We start from the raw sequence: 19,253 nt of genomic DNA, 5'->3' as shown, positions 1-19,253 counted from the left end.
TCACAGCAAGTGAAATACCTCCAAGAATTGCTTGCTTAAAAACTAGTAAATTTGTAAGGTACACTGAGTAATAAAATTTGTACTGATGTAGTTTCAGATATAGGTTTAAAAAAAAATCTTAAAAAAAAGGCAGCCTTAAACTTCTGAAGTTTGTTTCTGTTTATAAACAAGACTGCCCTCAAAGTCATGTTTCAGAAGTGTCCTTCCAGTTAAAACCTCCTGGAGATCCAAAGCAATACTCATGAGAGCCATACTGGGTACCACAGAGAAATTTCATCTTTTTACAGGAGTTCACTCATTATTTGCAATGTATTTTACCAATATTTTGCAGTTTCATACCATTACAAAACATGCATCAGAAGCCTTACTATCATATGTACTTACATGTAATGTAAATTTCAGGATTTTAAAAGAATGATCTCATCACAGGAGCAACTTTATTTTGCTCAGCATCAAAACTGTATACATAGAATAATTCTTAGCACCATAAAGTTGAAAATACATTGAAAAGTAAAAATTTTCTACCTAAAATTAATTCTACTTCCTAAAAATCCTAACACACATAAGCTTTTATTGATGCTCAAAAGTGGAAATTTGTAGCAACACAAATTTCAGGGTTATTGTATGATAACACAGCTAACATTCTCTGTCATTGGGAGTTTGATACACAAAGTTAAAAGAAACTCTGAATCTCCATTTCCTCTCAGAATATGTTGCCATGTCACCAGTATGTTGTCATAAGATCAACAGTTGACTGAAGCAAATTTCTTGCTTAGAGTTTTCTATTCTGTTCTTATCTATACATAAAAATATTGGTGTTTTGCAATCCTAAACACCTTGTCCTTTTTTAATTACTACAGTGGATGACTTTGCCACTCCAGCTACATCACAAAAGATACCACATCATCAGATATTTCCCCCTACAGCTCAGTTAAAATACTATCAATTCCTCAAGTAAGCGTATTTTCAAGTTGTTCTTTTGAATAATCATAATTAAGATTGGGGTGGGATCATCTTACTTTTTCATTAATTTTAAACAAAATTATATGCTTATTGAAATTTCTAAAAGAATTATATGGGTTTTGCTTTTCGAAGAGGGATTACTCCCCACCCCTTATCCCCTGAAACCAGGCAAGAGTCTATAAACAAGAAGCAGCACAATCATATGCTGGCTCAGATCAGATTGACACTTGCAAATATAGTAAGCAAGTTCATCCCTGCTAGAAGGAGAAATAAATCCGCTTCATGTCTGTCCTTGGGCTTGACTGTTCTTGCCAGCAGTCTGGCATTCCATTTAGCTGGAAAATTCAGGAAAATCAGGAACTTCCATGAGCCCCACTGTACCCATGACCTGGGCAAGCACCATATACTGAATTACTTGGCAGTACCAAAGCACCGATCTAGTTTACGTAACATGAAGATTCATTTCCCTTCACTGCTCTATTTCTTCCCTGCATAGCCTGCCAGATCAGAAACAAGTCGTTCATTGCAGGTACTTCTGCCTAACCCAGAAGCAAGGTAGCTGGATTCCTTAATACCTTCCCTTCCAGAGTTAAACCAAATTTCAGTTTAAAACTATCACCTGTGATTTTGCCCCATTTGACTTTCCTTTCCCAGCCTCAAGTAAGACAACTGGAATCCTAAACCAAAATTATGAAAAACTTTAAATACAGTTCAACTACAGCAGAATATCTGGGCAAAAGTACTAGTGTTTTCCTACTCTGGGCTCAGAGTATTTGGACAGAAATATCAACTTACGACTAAGTAGCAAGAAATGAGTAATAAACTGACATAAACAAATGAAGACATGCCAAAAATACCACAAAACCTGACAAAATTAATTTAACAGCAACCAAACATTTTTGTGGTGTGTATTGGGTTAATTTTCAGCTTGATCATTTCCCATGTGCTGCTGCTGACCAGTGATGTGTGGGGAGGAGGTGGGGGGAAAGAGGACATGATAACTGAGAGTTAGGTGAAAAGCACTGTGTCTAATGAGAACAGCAACATATTTTTCTCCAGTTTAAGTAATATACTGACTAGTAGATAACAATTAGCATTTTAACACCCCCCCCTCCCCACTGGCTGTGAATCTATCTTCTAATATTTCAATTACATGGCGACAAAATCCACCAAGACTGGGAACTACTTTTGCAAACATAAGGTGGCTTGTAGTTTAGAACCAATCTGTGGACTAGTTTACTTTTACAGTAGAAAACAGCCTGTGATGTAAACTCCTTAAACTTTCCCAAACACAAAAATAATGAGAAAAACTGTTGCCATATCTGAAAGAGAAATACAGTGCATTTCGTCGCTGCCATCAATTTGTAGTTTAATCAATGTTTAGCAAAGGAATGAGAGAAGCTGTCACAGAAAAGAAAATGGAATAGAAAGTGAACAGGATGTCCCGCTGAGACACGACCTACAGAGGGAGGTGGGAGGTAAAACCGCTGAGGCTGCCACAGTCTGCGCAGTGGGATGAAGCATGAACAGGGACAGTCAGAGAAGCGTGACTATTCATCACCTCCTCTTCACAAGCAGGGACTTCCCTGCCTGCTAGGTCCAGGCAGGATGAGTTTTGACTATAATAACTTCTAGAGTAGACTGCAAGGAACAGGAAAAGAGACTAAAGTTCAAGCTGAGGCTCTACAAATCAGTCTAACAAATGCTTCAGTAAGCCCCTAGAAAATGTTGTTAGAGAGTGCCCTGACATCTCTGAGAATTATATTAGTGCCATATGTACTCAAAAAGCCGATTTGGGATTATTTTGTTGCCAATTTTGTCAGTCTTCTGAAGGACACAGAAAACAGTGAAACAGACACAGACTCTAAAGCTGTTGGGAAAGTTGTCTTCCCTAAACTAATGGCTATGGTAAACAGTAGACCTCATTCCAAAACACATTTCATTCACATGCCATGACAGGTTGCCCATGTAGATGTGGTACTTAGGGACATGGCTTAGTGGTGGACTTGGCAGAGCTGGGCTGAGATGGTCTTAAATGCCCTTTCTAACCTAAATGATTCTATGATCACCAGCCCATAAAACAGCTTTGCTTTCAGAGAGGAACTCGCACTGTGCCAACTTGGGGTGGTTCTATCACAACTGCTTCTCTCCAAGACAAGTTTTTCACCATGCCTCACTCTGTGTATAACAGCCAGGAGGCAAAGCCTTTCCCTTCCTTTCAGGATGGTTAAGGTTTAAAGTTCAGAACTATCTGTTCCTTTTCATCTAGCTCATATATGTTCCCTGTAGCATATGAAAACTGAATATGACGACCATGAAGGAGGAATCAATCAAAAGCAGAAGGGGGCAAATAATGGATTTTGGCTCAGAGGGTAAACTGGAAACACAAAAGCAAACCTAAAAGGGTGGTTCTTTTGTTTTGAGATTTAATCCTTCTATGTAACATCTTTCAAACTGTTCTGAACCAAAGCAAAAATGCTGCTTCAAAACAAAGTCAGATGTGCATTTAATAAATGGCACTAATTTATAAATAGTATTCTACTCTTCCCTGTTCTTTACTTTTGTTGCAATTTCTATTGTTAAAAAGAATATTGCCTGTATACATTCAGGAATAATACAATTATAGCACTTATTACTAGAGCTAATGCAATAGTTTTAATTCTTTTTCTGTATAAACATGAATATGTATTCTTCACCTTACTTGTAGCAAAGATAAATAAGAAACATAATAAAATTTGCAAACATTAACATAGCAGTTAACTCACTAGATTCTCCTTGAGGAAGGTTAAAATTGAAGCAGAACAAACCTAGCACTATATCCTACAGGTCAATTTAAAATTGATCATAACTTCAGTCACACATGTGTTTAGCTGAAAGACAGAAATGATTTAACTGAAAAGATTTTTCCTTTGTGTGGTAGAGAGAAACCAGTAGCTTGAACTCAGGCCTGTGTTGTTTCAAGATCACCCTTTGAAAGTGATTTCATTGTGCTTTGGTAACTTAAAAAACTACACATGTCAGTGGTCACAACACAATTGGAAACAACAACTTCTCGTAATTACTTTCCTTCCAAAAGCATCCCCTCTCCCAGTCAGGGTTCAACTACAAAACCCAAAGCATTTGTCTCATACAGGCTCACTAGTGAGCTAGTGCTGATGGCTCTGTACAATCACACTATGCAACGAGGCAAATAACCAGCGCCCATAAGCAAAAAAGGTGAAGTATGGTCCATTTAAAATAACATACATCCACTGTCATGTGTTGAAAATCCACTTTATTATATTTCCAAACAATGCCTTTTAATGCTCTGATACAACCAAACACTTCAACAAGTAAATTCAACCCAGATTCCGAAAGAAAAATGAGATTTCCCTCATTTTTTAGTCTTCACAGACAAAAAGGTTCAACAGCAAACAAGCATTTCCAGAGACATGCATATTATTTTCATTGATACATTTCCTCAATAAACTCTTTTCCACTACACCCTTGACCAGCTAGAATTATCAATACTTCTATTGTCCCAAGGGCATCTACAAAAGCAGATGGCATTCTGACTATCACACTGCCTAAAACACCTTCTGTTCCACCAGATGACCCTCAGAGAGAACTTACCTCCATTTTGCAGTTCCTTGCTCTTATTCCTGCATAGTGACACAACAGTTACTAGCCTTTTTACTAGCTGGCACATTCTTTAACCCCAGAGCTACAGGTGTTTCCCACTGACTCTGATGGATTCCTTTGCACGTAAAAACAGTTTGACTGAATCAACAACAGCACCTGCAGAGCAGTCTGGGGGAGGAGGAGGATGGATTAGATGACAAAGGTCTTTTCCAGCCCTATTTCCTAGTATTCTGTGATGCATATGTGATTACACTATGCAGCACTTTTGCCTTTTTTTCCCCTGACCGAAAGGCTTTTCAACAAACTGGAGTACCAAGATAAGGTACCTGGACCCATGGTATCAGGTGCAGATTAGCAAACTGTGGACAAAGACAATCGGATTCATAGCTAACTGCTGCTTTCCAATCTGATGTCTGTGTCCTTGAATCAACCCTGGAGGGAAAGAATCCTCTTTCTGTGGAGCCGCCTGAATATTTACCTGGGAAGCCATCACTGCAGCTCCAATGTATATATCTGTACCTCTGCCATAAAGCTTAGGATCTGATGCTATGTAAGGTCTTTGTAATAATGTTTATATGGATTTCAGTCTCCACTCTGAACTGATCATTTCTGCAATGATGTAAAAATGACTCCTGTTTTATACATTTTATACATTATTCGTAAAATACTGCCAACTCAGGAGACTCTATGACTGGGTACAAGAAATGATAGCCTTCTAACAGTTTCAAAATAATGATGAGAAAGATAGCCTGTGGTAAGAGGGACCTTCTAAATGATCTGATTAAAAATGACAATTTAATTTTTCTTCAAGCGTAAGGAACATGAACGGTCATTCATCAGGAGAAACTTTTAATCTCCTTGGTATCAGCACAACCAAAATACTATCTAAATTAAATATGGGTGCTATTACTGGATAAACTTTGTGCAATACCTTTTGGACTGCCCAAGGGAGTTTACAGCTAACTCTAGGAATCATTCTCTGAGATGACCTTCAGCAATGCTTGGTATTAAACCAGAATTTGGCACAGTTATAGCTAGAGAAGTAAAGCCAGTTTGACTCCTCTAATATACTGGCATTTAAGCGTGGACCACAATAAAATCACCTTTCCCCAATGTGTAGGAGTCTGGACTATCTGATAAAACAATAGCAAGAGTGGACATAAAGAATTCAAGAGTACTATGCTTCCCTGACTTACTGCACTTATTGAGGTGCACAGTTAACTTTTTGAGAGTATTTTTTTCCCTTTTTTGGGAAATGCTGTTTTGTCCAGCATTGCCCACTGTTACTAGTTACTTCCAAATGCTGAAAGTTAACTGATCATACAAAGCTTCTGGGGGGGAGGGGAGGAGGGAAACTGGGTTTTCTATGAGTCTCAGCCAAAGCAAAGTCAGTTCCCTCTTGAGGGCCTGCAGGTTCCTCCTTTTTTTTTTTTTTTCTCCCTTAAATCAAGGAATACTTTGTCAGGAAACATCAGCATTAACCAAAAGAGCGTTCAGTCACTAAACAAGAGTTGAACAAGGGTCTTTCCAGCCTGGCGGTGCTTTTGGCCCTCTTCCAGTTTGCAGCTGCTGTCTCAGGCTGGCAGGCAGGAGATGGTGGGCTCCCTGCGGGGCAGGCACAGAAAGGAGGTAGTAAGGGCATGGAGCCACTCTTGTACAGGGAAGCACAGGGTTACAGTACTGAAAGACAGAAAGGCTGATGAAATTCATCAAGAAGGAAGGAGATGGGGGAAAGGAGCTGAAGCAAAAAGAGCCCTTGAGTGTTTGCCAGGACAGGCAGCCACAGCTGGCTGCAATTTGGTGAGCAGCCCCTTCTCCACCTGGTTTTCCCAGACTGAGCCTCAGTTGCCCCAGGTCCAGCCATCACAGTCCTCCCAGAGCAAAAGGAGTCGGTTACAAAACTCAGTCCTCTCGGGGGAAAAAAAAAAAAATCATCTTTTTAAGGAAGTCCATTTCTACTATTTCCATGCTGAGAAGATGCACTCACTGAAAAGGAGACTGCTTCCTCTGCTGTTAGCATCATGTTAGTAGGAAACATCTGCAGGCGTCGTTACGTTAATTTCCAAGCCAGACTGTGTTCATTGTAGGCAATCTTCAGGCAACGTAATGGATGAAAAACAAAGAGGGTTTTGCTGAGTGTGCACACAGCCAAACATTTTTAGAAAGACTGAAAGGGTGGCCAAGTCTGAACGGATTATAACATGATAGCAAAAGCACATCTCTGACATACAGGCCAAAGCTCTGTTAAATCGCAAATCATTGCACAAAGGCTTCTGTGAGGAGCAGATTATCAGCTCCACTGCCTTTGACAGCTGAGATATTCAGAAAGCAAACTGCAGAGAAACATATGACATTCTCAGGATATGGGAATTCCTGACATCCCATACATTTTTTTGCCATATAATTCCCTCTGATGCAAGCCCAACACTCACTGCAGAACTTTCCGCTATTGACCTTTTCCTTTCCCTTTCCTTTATTCTCTGGAAATTCCTTTAAGTTTGGAAGTCAGCTAATGAGCCTGAGTTTTTTACGCTTCCTCTTCCCAAAAGGCTAAAATCTCAAGCCAATAAAGTTTCATCACTCTCACGAAGTTTAAAGTAAGTAAGTACTTCCTTACATACTGCAAGTAAGATGGCTAAAAAAAATCCAGCCCCAACAAATGTGACATATAACAACTTCCTGTTACATTTCCAATGAAAAACTAACCTTAGACATTGCACTGAAAGTTAGCCTGTGTGAACATACACACACTAAAAGTTCTTTGTAAACCTTTTTTTTTGTTTTAAAAATTACTTCAAGGAAAGGATGTTCCTTTATCTATCACAGTAGGAGATGTTAATTTGCACTGAAAAGTGTTCCTTCTCATCTGTATAGCAAAGCTGCATTTATGATTCAAGAGAATTAATTTTTGTTAAATTCAGTTTATCTAATTTTTTTTGTCAGTGTAATTGATTCTTTTACTATGTGGATTTTAGTATTAAACTTCATTGAAGCAATTTAACATTGTCTTATCTAATTTACATCTATAACCTGTATTTAAAAAATAGCTTTTGTTATCTCTTAGCAAAGACTTGTTTCTTGGTTAATTTAACAATGTGACCACATTAAGATGTATTTCCTTTCACAAAATATGACAAAGTATATATTCTTAGGTATTATTATAATATAGCAAAAGTGACATATAACCAGATGTAAACAATTAGAAGCACATAAATATTTTTCTGCATATATACATTTATCCCAAACTTGATTTATTTTGAAAATCGGTCATTCAAATCAAGCATTCACATCCCTATTGAAAGTTCCAACTGCTGAAGTTTCATAAATAAATAAAATAATTAAAACCCCATTTAAGAGTAGTCCATGAGCACATACATGAGAATTAGAGCAAAAAGGGCCAGTGCAACTTGGAACAGACTTGCCAGACCACAACCTCATGAGAGGGTAAGAATAACAACATTATGGCAGCATGAAGGTTATGACAATTTTAAACACTACAGAAGTGGAGAAGATAGAATATTACTTCTGTTGTGTTGGCATTAACTGCAATGAAATTACTGTAACAGAATCCTGGGTATTTCAGGCAAACGCATTTGGTAAAACAGCATGTTTGTCTATGGAATTCCATTGGTTTATAACAATGTACAGTGTTTTGAGAGAGAAATACACAGACAAAGAAAATAAATACCTTCTAAACTTTAAAATATTTGTCTTTAGCTGTTCATCTGTTTAACAATTTAAAATGTCTAACAATAGCTGCAAGAGGAAAAAAACAAATACGGTCCCTAAACCAGCCACAAATACTGACATCTTACAGAAATATGAATATTTTAAAGATGGAACCAAGACAAAACAAAGAACACCTTTCTGTAGGCCTTCATGATGTAATTGACTGACACAAAAAGGGAACTGTGGAACAGCAATCATCAGATGAAGCCCATTTATCTTCTGCTCAGGAAACTTAGGTAGGTTTGAGGGAATCAGCTTTCAAAGCAGGAAATGTTTTAGTGAAATTTGCACTCAGTAAAGCTTGTGGCACCGTTATTTAATGTTCCTTGTTGTCTTACAGATTTTTACTGCTTAAATCCTTTCAAGTAAGCTAGAAGTCAAAGACTAACATATTCTCTCCAGGTTTCATTTCTATCCCGCTACTGTTCCCTATGACTTTTCACTCACAGCAACTGCATAACTGTGTTACACAGTGAGGGCCAAAGACAGGGACTAACCAAAAAAACTTAAGAAACCTCTTAGTTTCAAACTCCAAACCCTTGCTATGGGGATTGTATTGAAAAGCTAAAACAGGAGGGCTGAAAAAGTGAAGATAACATACAGAGAAACAAAAAGTATAAATCTGAACTTAGTACTAAGGTATCACATAGTGACTTTTTTTTTGTTTGAGTAGCAACAAGCATGGGACAGTATTATAGCATTTGCCTCTACTGTAAAAGAGTAAATTCACTTTAAAGAAAAAAAACAAAACAAAACCAAAACACAAAAACGCGTTCCAAAAATCCCCAGAAAGACATCCATGTCTTCATAAGTGAAAAGCAACTTTTTATTAAAAACACAAAATAGAGCTTTGAAGAAATATTAACTCTATTATGGAAAGATCAGAGCATGGTAAACCATCTGAACTATTATAAAGCAATTAAACTATAAGAAGTATGTAGCTGTAATTATGAGAAAATCAGACACATGCCAGTGACCTTAAAGAATATTCATACTGGAAATGAATAGAAAATCTCTGTAAGAAAGAACAAATCCATATACTCTATAACATCAGATGAGCTGATGAGCTATGTGATACTGAAAGAGTACTACTTTCTTGGCATTTGCTTATTTTAAGCTAAAAATTGAAATCTCAGGAATACTACAATTAATTACCCATTACTGCAAGTTACTGGAAAAAGTTTATAAAACTGTTAACTTTATATTCTGTAAGGTAAACAAGATGGCTCTACCTTCCCAGCTGGAACCATCTATTTTATTTATATTATGTACTGAAACAAGGTCCAGAAAAGTAATTTCAGATGTGAAATGGAAAAGCACTGATGAGATGCTCTCAAAAGACAGTGAACGGGAATCTCTCTTTTTTTTTTTTTTTGAAACACTGTTTTATAGGCCACAAAACATCTAATCATTTGCTATCATGCCTTTCTCCCACCAGACTGAATTTTCCAAGAATCATATGAGAAAATCATGAGAAGACTAAAAGAAAGAGGCAGTAAATGCCCTTAATGTTCATGAATGAAATCACTCTTCACTGTGCATAACTGTCTTCATAAAACTTAGGGATTTAGATCAGCCTGATACTTCTGCAGCACTTACAACCAACCTAAAGAGCTGTCTTAATGACTTCACGCTGAGCTTAGGTTCCTGGCATGGCCAGACAGTGGAATAGCTGAGAAGCAGAGATTTTCTATGTACTTATAGACACAGTCTCCGGAGATCTTATTATCCCAAGCTTTAATACCATGCCAAAAAAACAAATACCCCCCCCCCCCAACCAAATAATAAAATAGAATAAAACACCACCCCCCCAAGTTTATCAAACTGTGTTGAGCCTAAACGTACAGTAGAGATACGGAGACTCTTACATCTTAATCATGTTATTAATTCAGAGCAGCAGACTCAGACAATGAAATTTGAATTCTCCCTAACTTAGGCAAAAAAACCCCAAAACACTTGATTCTACAATCTGAACAGTGGAATTGCCATAAAAATTTTGTGGGCAAAAACCTATTATACTGACAACAAAAAAACAAATAATGAGGCTTAAAGCATATTTCATTTAACTGAGATATAGTAACCACCTCTCCCCCCTTCTTATTTATTCACAGATTCACAGAATAGTTAGGGTTGGAAAGGACCTCTGGAGATCACCTAGTCCAAACCCCCTGCCAAGGCAGGGTCACCTAGAGCAGGTTACACAGGAATGTGTCCACATGGGTTTGGAATGTCTCCAGGGAAGGAGACTCCACAACCTTCCTGGGCAGCCTCTTTCAGTGCTCCGCCACCCTCAATGTAAAGAAGTTTTTGCTCATGCTGAGGTGGAACTTCTTGTGTTTTAGTTTACGGCCATTGCTCCTCATCCTCTAGCTGGGCACCACCAAAAAGAGTTTGGCACCATCCTCTTGGCACCTGCCTGTGAAATATTTATATGCATTGATGAGATCCTCTCTCAGTCTTCTCTTCTCCAGACTGAACAGGCCCAGCTCCTGCAGTCTCTCCTCATAAGAGAGATGCTCCAGACTCATCATCTTTGTGGCCCTTTGTTGGACTCTCTCCAGTAGCTCCTTGTTGTTCTTGTACTGAGGAGCCCAGAACTGGACACAGCACTCCAGATGTGTCCTCACTAGGGCCAAGTAGAGGGGCAGCATCACCTCCCTCGACCTGCTGGACACACTCTTCCCAGTGTACCCCAGGATATCACTGACCCTCCTGGCTGCAAGGGCACACTGCTGGCTCATGGTCAACTTGTCATCCACCAAGACTCCCAGGCCCTTCTCAGCAGAGCTGTTCTCTAGTAGTCAGCTCGCAACCTGTACTGGTACTTGGGGTTACTCCCTCCCAGGTGCAGGACCCTACACTTGCCCTTGTTGAACCTCTTTAGGTTGCTCTCTGCCCAACTCTCCAGCCTATCAAGGTCCCACTGAATGGCAGCAAAGCTTTCAGGTTTATCAGTCACTCCCCACCCCCACCTCCCATCCCCCGTTTTGTATCGTCAGCAAACTTGCTGAATGTACGTTCTGTCCCTTCATCTAGGTTGTTGATAAACAAGTCAAATAAGACTGGATTCTACCTATATTATTACCTATTGACCACAAAAGGTCCCCATTAGTTTGGATATGTATTTCATCAGTAGCAATCCTGTTCTGTAAAGTTACAAGGCAGGAGTCTCTGAAGCAGTGATTCCAGAATTGGGCATCAGTGTTCAGAATTTAGGTAATTGGGTAACATTAGATACACTGAATGTTATACACAATTAAGTTCATTCTCCACACCATTTCAAATACATTTCTAGTGCTACATGTACGCATCACCACAAATTGCACTATCAAATAAATATACAAAGATTTCTCTTTAGAAAATCCACATTTAAGAATTCTACTGTGTCCCTTCCCTCACAGGTGCACTAGAAGGAAGCTATACCAGTACAGCCTTCATGTAGCAGTAGCTAATAATTTGCCACTGACAAAAGCTAAAGCAAAGCTGCAATTGCATGCAACCACAAAAGGCCCGAAATTAAACATTTGTCAGTCTGTAAACAAAGACAAGTTTCTCATTTGGACACTGAGCCAGGACACCTTTTCTGTCACTGTCCAGTGTCAAAAGTATCACTCTACACTCCAAAATTTCTGGACTACTGTATCTTAAAAAGTATATTGCCTCTTTCTTCTCGCAAAATGGTACCTCTTAAAGAATTATAAAGATCCTTGTAAACATGCTGTGATAACCCATGAACTGTAGACTATATTTAAAAATTGAGATGTGCATTTTTAGTTGTCATACACAAACATTTGAAATCAGGTGGTCTTTATTGGTACCTTGATGAAAAGAAAATATAAAGGACAAAACTTTTCAATATTTTTCTTAAACACAGAGAATTTGTCTTTAAATTTAATCATAAAGTATTCTAATCCTCCTCAGTGGTGACCCTGTGAAGTTGGTTCTTAAAAAGCCTGAGGTTGCATTTACCTTGCAAACAAGAAAAAGCCAACACAGGCTAGATTTGTCAACTTTCTAGAATATGTTTAAAACCAGTAGGAGTCAAAGGTTTTCAAGAAAGTCTCAAGGTAATGCTTCATTGCTTATGGCATTAAATAGGTCTACAAAAAGAATTTTAACAGTCTTAAAGTGAAAAGCATGTAGGGCACAAGGACAAGTGGGTTTTTAGAATAAACATGTGGTTTCTTTAAGCCTGAGACAGGAAGCCAGAGCCTGGACAGGAAAAGTTCTTAGGAGAATTCACTTAACTAAAGCTCTGCCAGTTTATAATTAGTGACTTCACTCATTATGCCTTTTTTTTTTTCTTAATCTTAAACAGGTATTTGAGAAAAAACATTTTCCATAATTCTGTACAGTTAGCAAACAAAATGGAACTAGAAGCTGACTTTCTTGTATTATGTCAAGCTAGGAATGATAAAATCACTGTGGAAAGTCATTATTTCAGTACATATTCTAGTATTACATAAATGTGTGAGATATTCTGAGAATGTGTATTTCCCCCCTAACCTCTGAATCACAACCTTAATTTAAATGAGCTGAAGCCCAGTAACAAGGCTACTAATTCACTTCCTTAGAGTCCAGGTGATCTATAAATCATTTACCTTCACAGAGAAAAAGAGATCAAAATAACCATGGCACCGTTTTAAAAGAAAGGATGAGGATCACTGCCTGAAACAAAGACAAAACATAACTGTCTGGTTTTACCTAAAAAGTCACAGCTCAAAGAGTGGGAAATATGTGGGAAAATAAAGGATTGTGACTGTGGTATGAGGAGGAACAAAACTCAGATTATTCAAACATAGTGCATAATTTTTTTGGAAAGTCTGGAGATAAAAATGAAAGTGCAACTGATTCAGCAGTGCCAACTATTGAAACTGCAAGTCACTGAGCAATAAAAGAGTCAGTGCATTATAAACATGGGGAAGGATTCCCATGGAAAAGAGCATCACTGCAAATCACTCCTTCACAATCAATGCCTAAAGTACCTATTACTGAGTTCCTTGGTAAAAACATGTAGTTAATGCTACCAAAAGGGCATTAGACCAACAAAGTACAACACTAAAAAACATAATATTAAAATAAATGTATGTGTGGAGGGAAAAAAAATTTAAAAGTAAGAAAGAAGTGAATTTGCTGCATGTTGCAAATATATGCAAACAACATCACCTGACCAGACCGAGCAAGCAACGCACAGCAAAGACAACGTCTACAGATCTTGGGTTGCTAATCTCCAGAGTGATCTTTAAAATCTGATAGGCAAAACATTTAGAATATCTAACTGATTCAGGAATAGTACACACTGTGATTTACAAAATCTGATCAAAATTTGAGGCACTCATAAATTAAAGCAGCTCAAGTTTACACTTGATAGCAGGATGGACAAACCTCACTTGGGGCTGTCCTGTTGACAGCTAAGAGGCTGTCACCACATGCAGCCCAAGCAGAGGTCATGCAAAGAGAGGGGGAGAGGGGACCACAACTTAACAGCACATCACAAGGCTACTCCTTTCTACAGATGAGTGCAGCCCAGTCCTGCACGGAGACAGCAAAATGCTGAGAATTTCTCGTGCCACCCAAAAAACCACAACCACAATCCAGGAAACTCACTGAGGAAGAATTAAAAAGGAGAAAAAGGAAAAAAAAAGAAAGAAATACATTTTCTTCCCATAGTGGAATATATATTGGTGCAGCAGATGCAAATAAGATATTAAGCTGTGCTGCGAACAGTGTGACTTGTCCTTAGCACCTTTTTAGCTTTACAAGGATAAAATTAGGAAGTCTTCAGAATCTAGAAAGTCTCAGAGGTGCTAATGCCACCCCTACATTTGAGAAACAGCAAAGAAGGTTAGGAGATCTCAGAAAGCAGTCATAGCTGCTGGGTTAGACAAGCCATATGGAAAAGGCATGCTGTGACAGACAAGGAGGGTTACTGGGCACTGGCTACAGGTATAGATGGGGGAGCAACACTGATGCAAACCCCCCAGTTGAAGTATTATGTTTCCACCTATAAACATACTTGGACCACTGCTGTTATTTTTTCAATAAAATTTTGGCTCCTACTCTTGGCCACACAATTTTGAACACACATGACCTCCACTCCCTCAAAAAACCACAACACAAAACCACCACCAGCACAACCACCTCATGTACTTGCAACCAACCTCTGCATGTTCCTTGAAATCAAGTAAACCATTTAGTGGTAAGGGGGAAAGGGTAAAGAAAAAGACAGAATAGATGTTTTTGACACTGGTGAGAAAACAAAGAATTATTCTTTAAGGGTAACAAGCAATGCTACGTGAGAGAAGCAAAGTGTATGAATAATTGAAAAATATATGAAGAAATATTATTATTAACACACTATCAAAACAAAAATACTTTTCAAGGCAAAGAAAGATCTGCCTTGGGCCTAATTCTAGTCAGTACTTTTTAATCAAGACTTAGATAATGGAAGAGAAACTGTTCATGAAATGAACAGATTACATCAAATTGAAAGGACTGCAAACCTTTAGAAGGGGAATATCACATTTCTAAATTATATTGCTGGATTTGGAAGACAGCTTGAAAAGTGTATTTTTACTTGTACGCAAGAAAAATAAAATGCATTAAAAACATATATAACAGACTATGGATCAGGAAAGTTTATTGGATAATAATCAATCATGAAGTGTACATCCATTAACAATGTGGTGTTAAAACGAAGGCAAAGCCCAATTGTGAGGCACATTGGTAAGGAAACTTGACACGAGCAAGATGATGATACATTCTGCTAAGTATCTGCTGAAACAATCCAGTATTCAAAACTGTACCTAAAAAGAGATACTTTGGACTGTTCGTGGTTGACCAACAATGGCAAGAGATTTAAAAACAATACTTGAGAGGAAAGATTAAAAGAATACAGTCTCTTTAGTCAATAAGAAGTAAATATGGAGATCTGACAGCTGTTCTACAGCATGTGCAAGCCAGATATTAATTGTTCCTTGGAAGAATTACCACTGAATGGAATTGGCTAGACCTGTATCTATTAAAATAAACTGCAGGGAAAAAAGTGGACTTTTCTAATCAAAGTAGTATGAAAAGGAAGTTAAAGATGGTTTTATTCCTATTATGGATGTATTTTAAGAACAGGTTATACAACTTCTGCCTTGGAAAACACTTGCTCTATTTTGCCTCAGTACAAGGATGGACTAAGCTGATCAACATCTCCTTTAGTCCAAGCTGCAGTCCTAACAACATCCCTGAGGTGTTTTTTTAAAAAAAAATCTGCTTTCCACATGCATAGTCCCAGTTTCAATGCTATCGTATTTTGAACAAAGGCCAATATTTATTGCTTCAGTGACATGTTGTTCTACACAGCTCTTCAACTTAAGATGTTTGGTATTTCTAAATGGAGAAAAAGTGTTGGAGTAACAGGCTTACTATAAACAGATACCATCTTGCTCGTTTGAAGCTGTTGGTAGAAATCAGTACCACTGAAGACAGAGCCAATGTGGGCATTAACTCACTAAGAGATTTAAACCTACTTCAGAACACACACACACCATCTGGTAACAACATCTACTTGAGGAGCCCTAATTGATCTCTCAAATTCTCCAACTTTGTAACAAAGACTGTAAGACTACATGTTCAAATAATCAAATGATTCAAATATGACTAATACTTCACAATTACGAGGTCTGAATACAGTTTACCAGCTTAATTTGACTATTTGATGAGGTAAATGGGAGATTCTCAGAACCAAGTGCCTCTTTTCCCTCCAAAATCAGACTTCCAATGCTGAAGGTTAAAAAGTAAAAACTATTCCAATTTTGGTTCCTGCAGTTTATGTAGGATGGCTGACACATTAGAAAAAAGCACTCAATGAGAGCTGATGATCTTATGTCATATTTAACAACCTGACATACAGCATTGCAGAAGGATAACCAGGTTATTCTTGGAGGTGCACATTAAGGGATGTGGGGAAATGGAAAGCTGTAACCAGTAAAATTCTAATACTAGGCTTAAAAAAGAGTCCACAAAGAGGTAAGTCAAGAACTAAAACAAGTGTTCGCAACTGATGTGAAATCTCCATACTTGCAGATAATTTAAACAAGCCCTGAACAACCTTCACATGGATATCAAAATGTCTGATGAGAAGCAAAAAAACAAAAAAAATATAGAACCTTAAGCACAAGACTGAATCACATATTTTTTTTCAATAACCAGATACAGCCCAATATATCCTGTTCATCGAACTAACTGCTTGATCTTCATAATTATTCCTATTATTAGAGCAGAGTAAAGAATAGGGGCATATTTACCTGTTAAATACTGTCTTTTAAAATTTGTTTAGCTCCTATCTTCCTTTGACCCGCTATCACATTATTATAAATGTCAAAAGGCAATCTTCTTCACCAAGCAGTTCCAAAACTTATGACATTAGTCAGTCACACTGACTAATAGACCAGGCCACATTTTGCTGGGTCTGAACTTCTCATCTGAAGTGAAGTTTTGAGCCAGCTACCTCCATCCTTATCATCCACAGGGACACAGCTGCCAATGCAAAGAATGGAAATGGCTAAGGGAAATCGTCACTAAAAAGGCTCTGTATTAGCTTAGTTGAGATATAAAACAATCCTTCCACTGCAGCAAAAGTTAAGAGGTTTCCATGTTCAAATGTTACATATTGCCTGTATTTGAAGAAGCTGCTTAGTGACACTGATTGCCTCTATGAGGGGGGTAGCAGAGTGGTACATTGCATCAGGGTTATAAGCATCTCAGAGATTGTTAATTAGGGAACCTCAGAGTTATCTCTGTATCTCTACTCATTGTAATAGGGCCTTCTGCTCAGTGAAGATATCAGCTCTTAGTAACTCTCCCCACAACTTTACCAGATGTTTTTAGCAGTAAAAAAAGAAAAAAGAAACTTTTTCAAAATTTATCTAGAGCATGCTTCAGTAAGAAGCAGTTCCAGTTTCAAGATCCTCCTCTGCCCAATGCCTGCTGGTTTCAGCCCCTGCTCAGCCCCTTTAAGTAGGCTGTCATAAATTAAAGGAAATGGACAGGAACAAGCAGCCAAAACCATGGCGTGATAAGCAGGACAGACAGAAGCAAAAAAGACATTGTGTAAGCAGGTGTAGGAAGCACTTCTACTTAATGTTTAACCACAGTACTTAATAGGGGGAAAAGTATAGCTGGCTTGGGCTAGGTTGCCTAGTAGAAATCTGTAGATGTATTTCTCCTTCCCTTCAAGAAAGTAGTATAGACTGAAGATTTTGAAAAAGCTGCATACAACAGACAAAATGAAACAGAAGACACAGATGCAGGCACAGGAAAGACAACCTAAACAATTTAGAGAGAAAACCCCAATTTTTTTGCCAGGGCTTTTCCAACATCTGAGTGGGTTCAGTACAGGGTTATTCCTGAAATCAACTACAAAAAATTTTAAGTTTAAAATATTTTCCTTACTTTTGCAGAACTTCGTAGTGTAGACAATGTAAGAAAAAAAAAATGCAATGTATTTCTGAGACCATCTATTTAAAATCTGTTTGCACTGGATCTCCCTGGCTTGGACCTTCTGCAGGTATCTTTCCAGGCTACAGCTCAGCCTGACATATGTAAAATTAAAAAAAATATCTCTGTTCATATGCTAATCTATAGACAATTGCTACAATCCCCCCCCCCCCGGAAAAACCTCCACAAAAAGACCAAAACAAAACAACCCCAATCCTTTTTTGTTTAAGGGGGAAACAGCAAAAAACCCCTCATACTTCTCTCGTATTCATAAAGCCCATTATGCCAACTCAGCTTTCATATGCAAGAGAAAGTCCAGAGTTTATGGTGCAGAGGTCTATCAAGAAATTGTGTGAGCCCGCCTCTATTCTCTTCCTCTGTTGAGTAAGAGACTAAAGGAAGAAACTGCAAATGGCAAAAGCAAGCCCTTTAATAGGATGACCTCTGCTGAAGTTTTAATAACCAGCCTACACAGTTTTTCATTGTCAGCACACTCAGGCATTCAGGGAGGCGTAACAATCTGCATGGGTCTTGGTGGGAAGAGCAGAGGTTGCCAGAAGGAAGTGTTTGGAGGGCACATTACCAGAGCTAGGCTATGTGTACATGACTGAAACATAAGCTGCTTTTCTGCAAGCAAGCTCTTTTAATAGGAATCCAGTTTATTTATTTATTCAGAAACAGATGGCATCCTCTCAAGATGTTATGCAGAACATGACACACAAAACAAGTATTTTCATCCGAGCATATTTTTTCTAATCAACTCCCTGCTATTCATCATTAAATGACAAACAAAAATTTAGTCTCCAGAGTCTGGTAATACTCTAGGCTAACTGAAGCTAACTCAGGATGTAGCAGTAAGTGATGAAAAGTAATGACTTGTAATACACTGGAGTGCAGACTAGATGACCTCAGTGTCTTTTGACTTAAATGCTATACAAAAAAAGCATTCCAACTGCAAGGGAAAAAAAATATTACAAATTGTAGCCTCTGTGCTGATGAGCACATTTGATAGACAAGCCCCATGACCTATACTTACTCAGAAGTGCCTAACACAGTTTTTTGTATTTATACAAAAGAGAACAAAAGGCAAGAAATCTTGTCAGAAAGTGTTAGGAATACTGCCATGCAATCACTGTATTGCAGGATTCTGTATGACATTGCTGATAGCTTTCATACTACGTTTTTATGTAATTCCTGCTGAATCATGACCTTTAATCTCCATTCATTGTAAAGTCTAAGCCACCACTACAGAGACATGTAGAAGGATATCATGTTAAAGAAAATGTTATCACTACATACAGACAAAACATAATTTAGAAGGAAGTTAAGTACTATCAAATACTCCCCTCTCTCCTCACTCTTCATACTCCACAGCTAAAATCCCAGACTACTGTGTACCACCTTGCAGGTTTTCTTTTAATAGGGAAGTCATACATATCCAAGTGTATTGA

At 38.1% G+C, this 19,253-nt stretch overlaps 1 protein-coding gene across 5 annotated transcripts in view; it reads right to left on the bottom strand.

Moving 5' to 3' along the window:
- Positions 1–19,253, bottom strand: part of CDYL (chromodomain Y like) — a 106,259-nt gene that overhangs the window by 23,523 nt on the left and 63,483 nt on the right. The window lies entirely within an intron of this gene.

Source organism: Pseudopipra pipra, chromosome 1 (genome assembly GCF_036250125.1).
Source record: "Pseudopipra pipra isolate bDixPip1 chromosome 1, bDixPip1.hap1, whole genome shotgun sequence".
Classification (NCBI taxonomy): Eukaryota; Metazoa; Chordata; class Aves; order Passeriformes; family Pipridae; genus Pseudopipra; species Pseudopipra pipra.
Note: the sequence above shows the minus strand (reverse complement) of the source record. Positions and strands in the feature narration are given on the sequence as shown.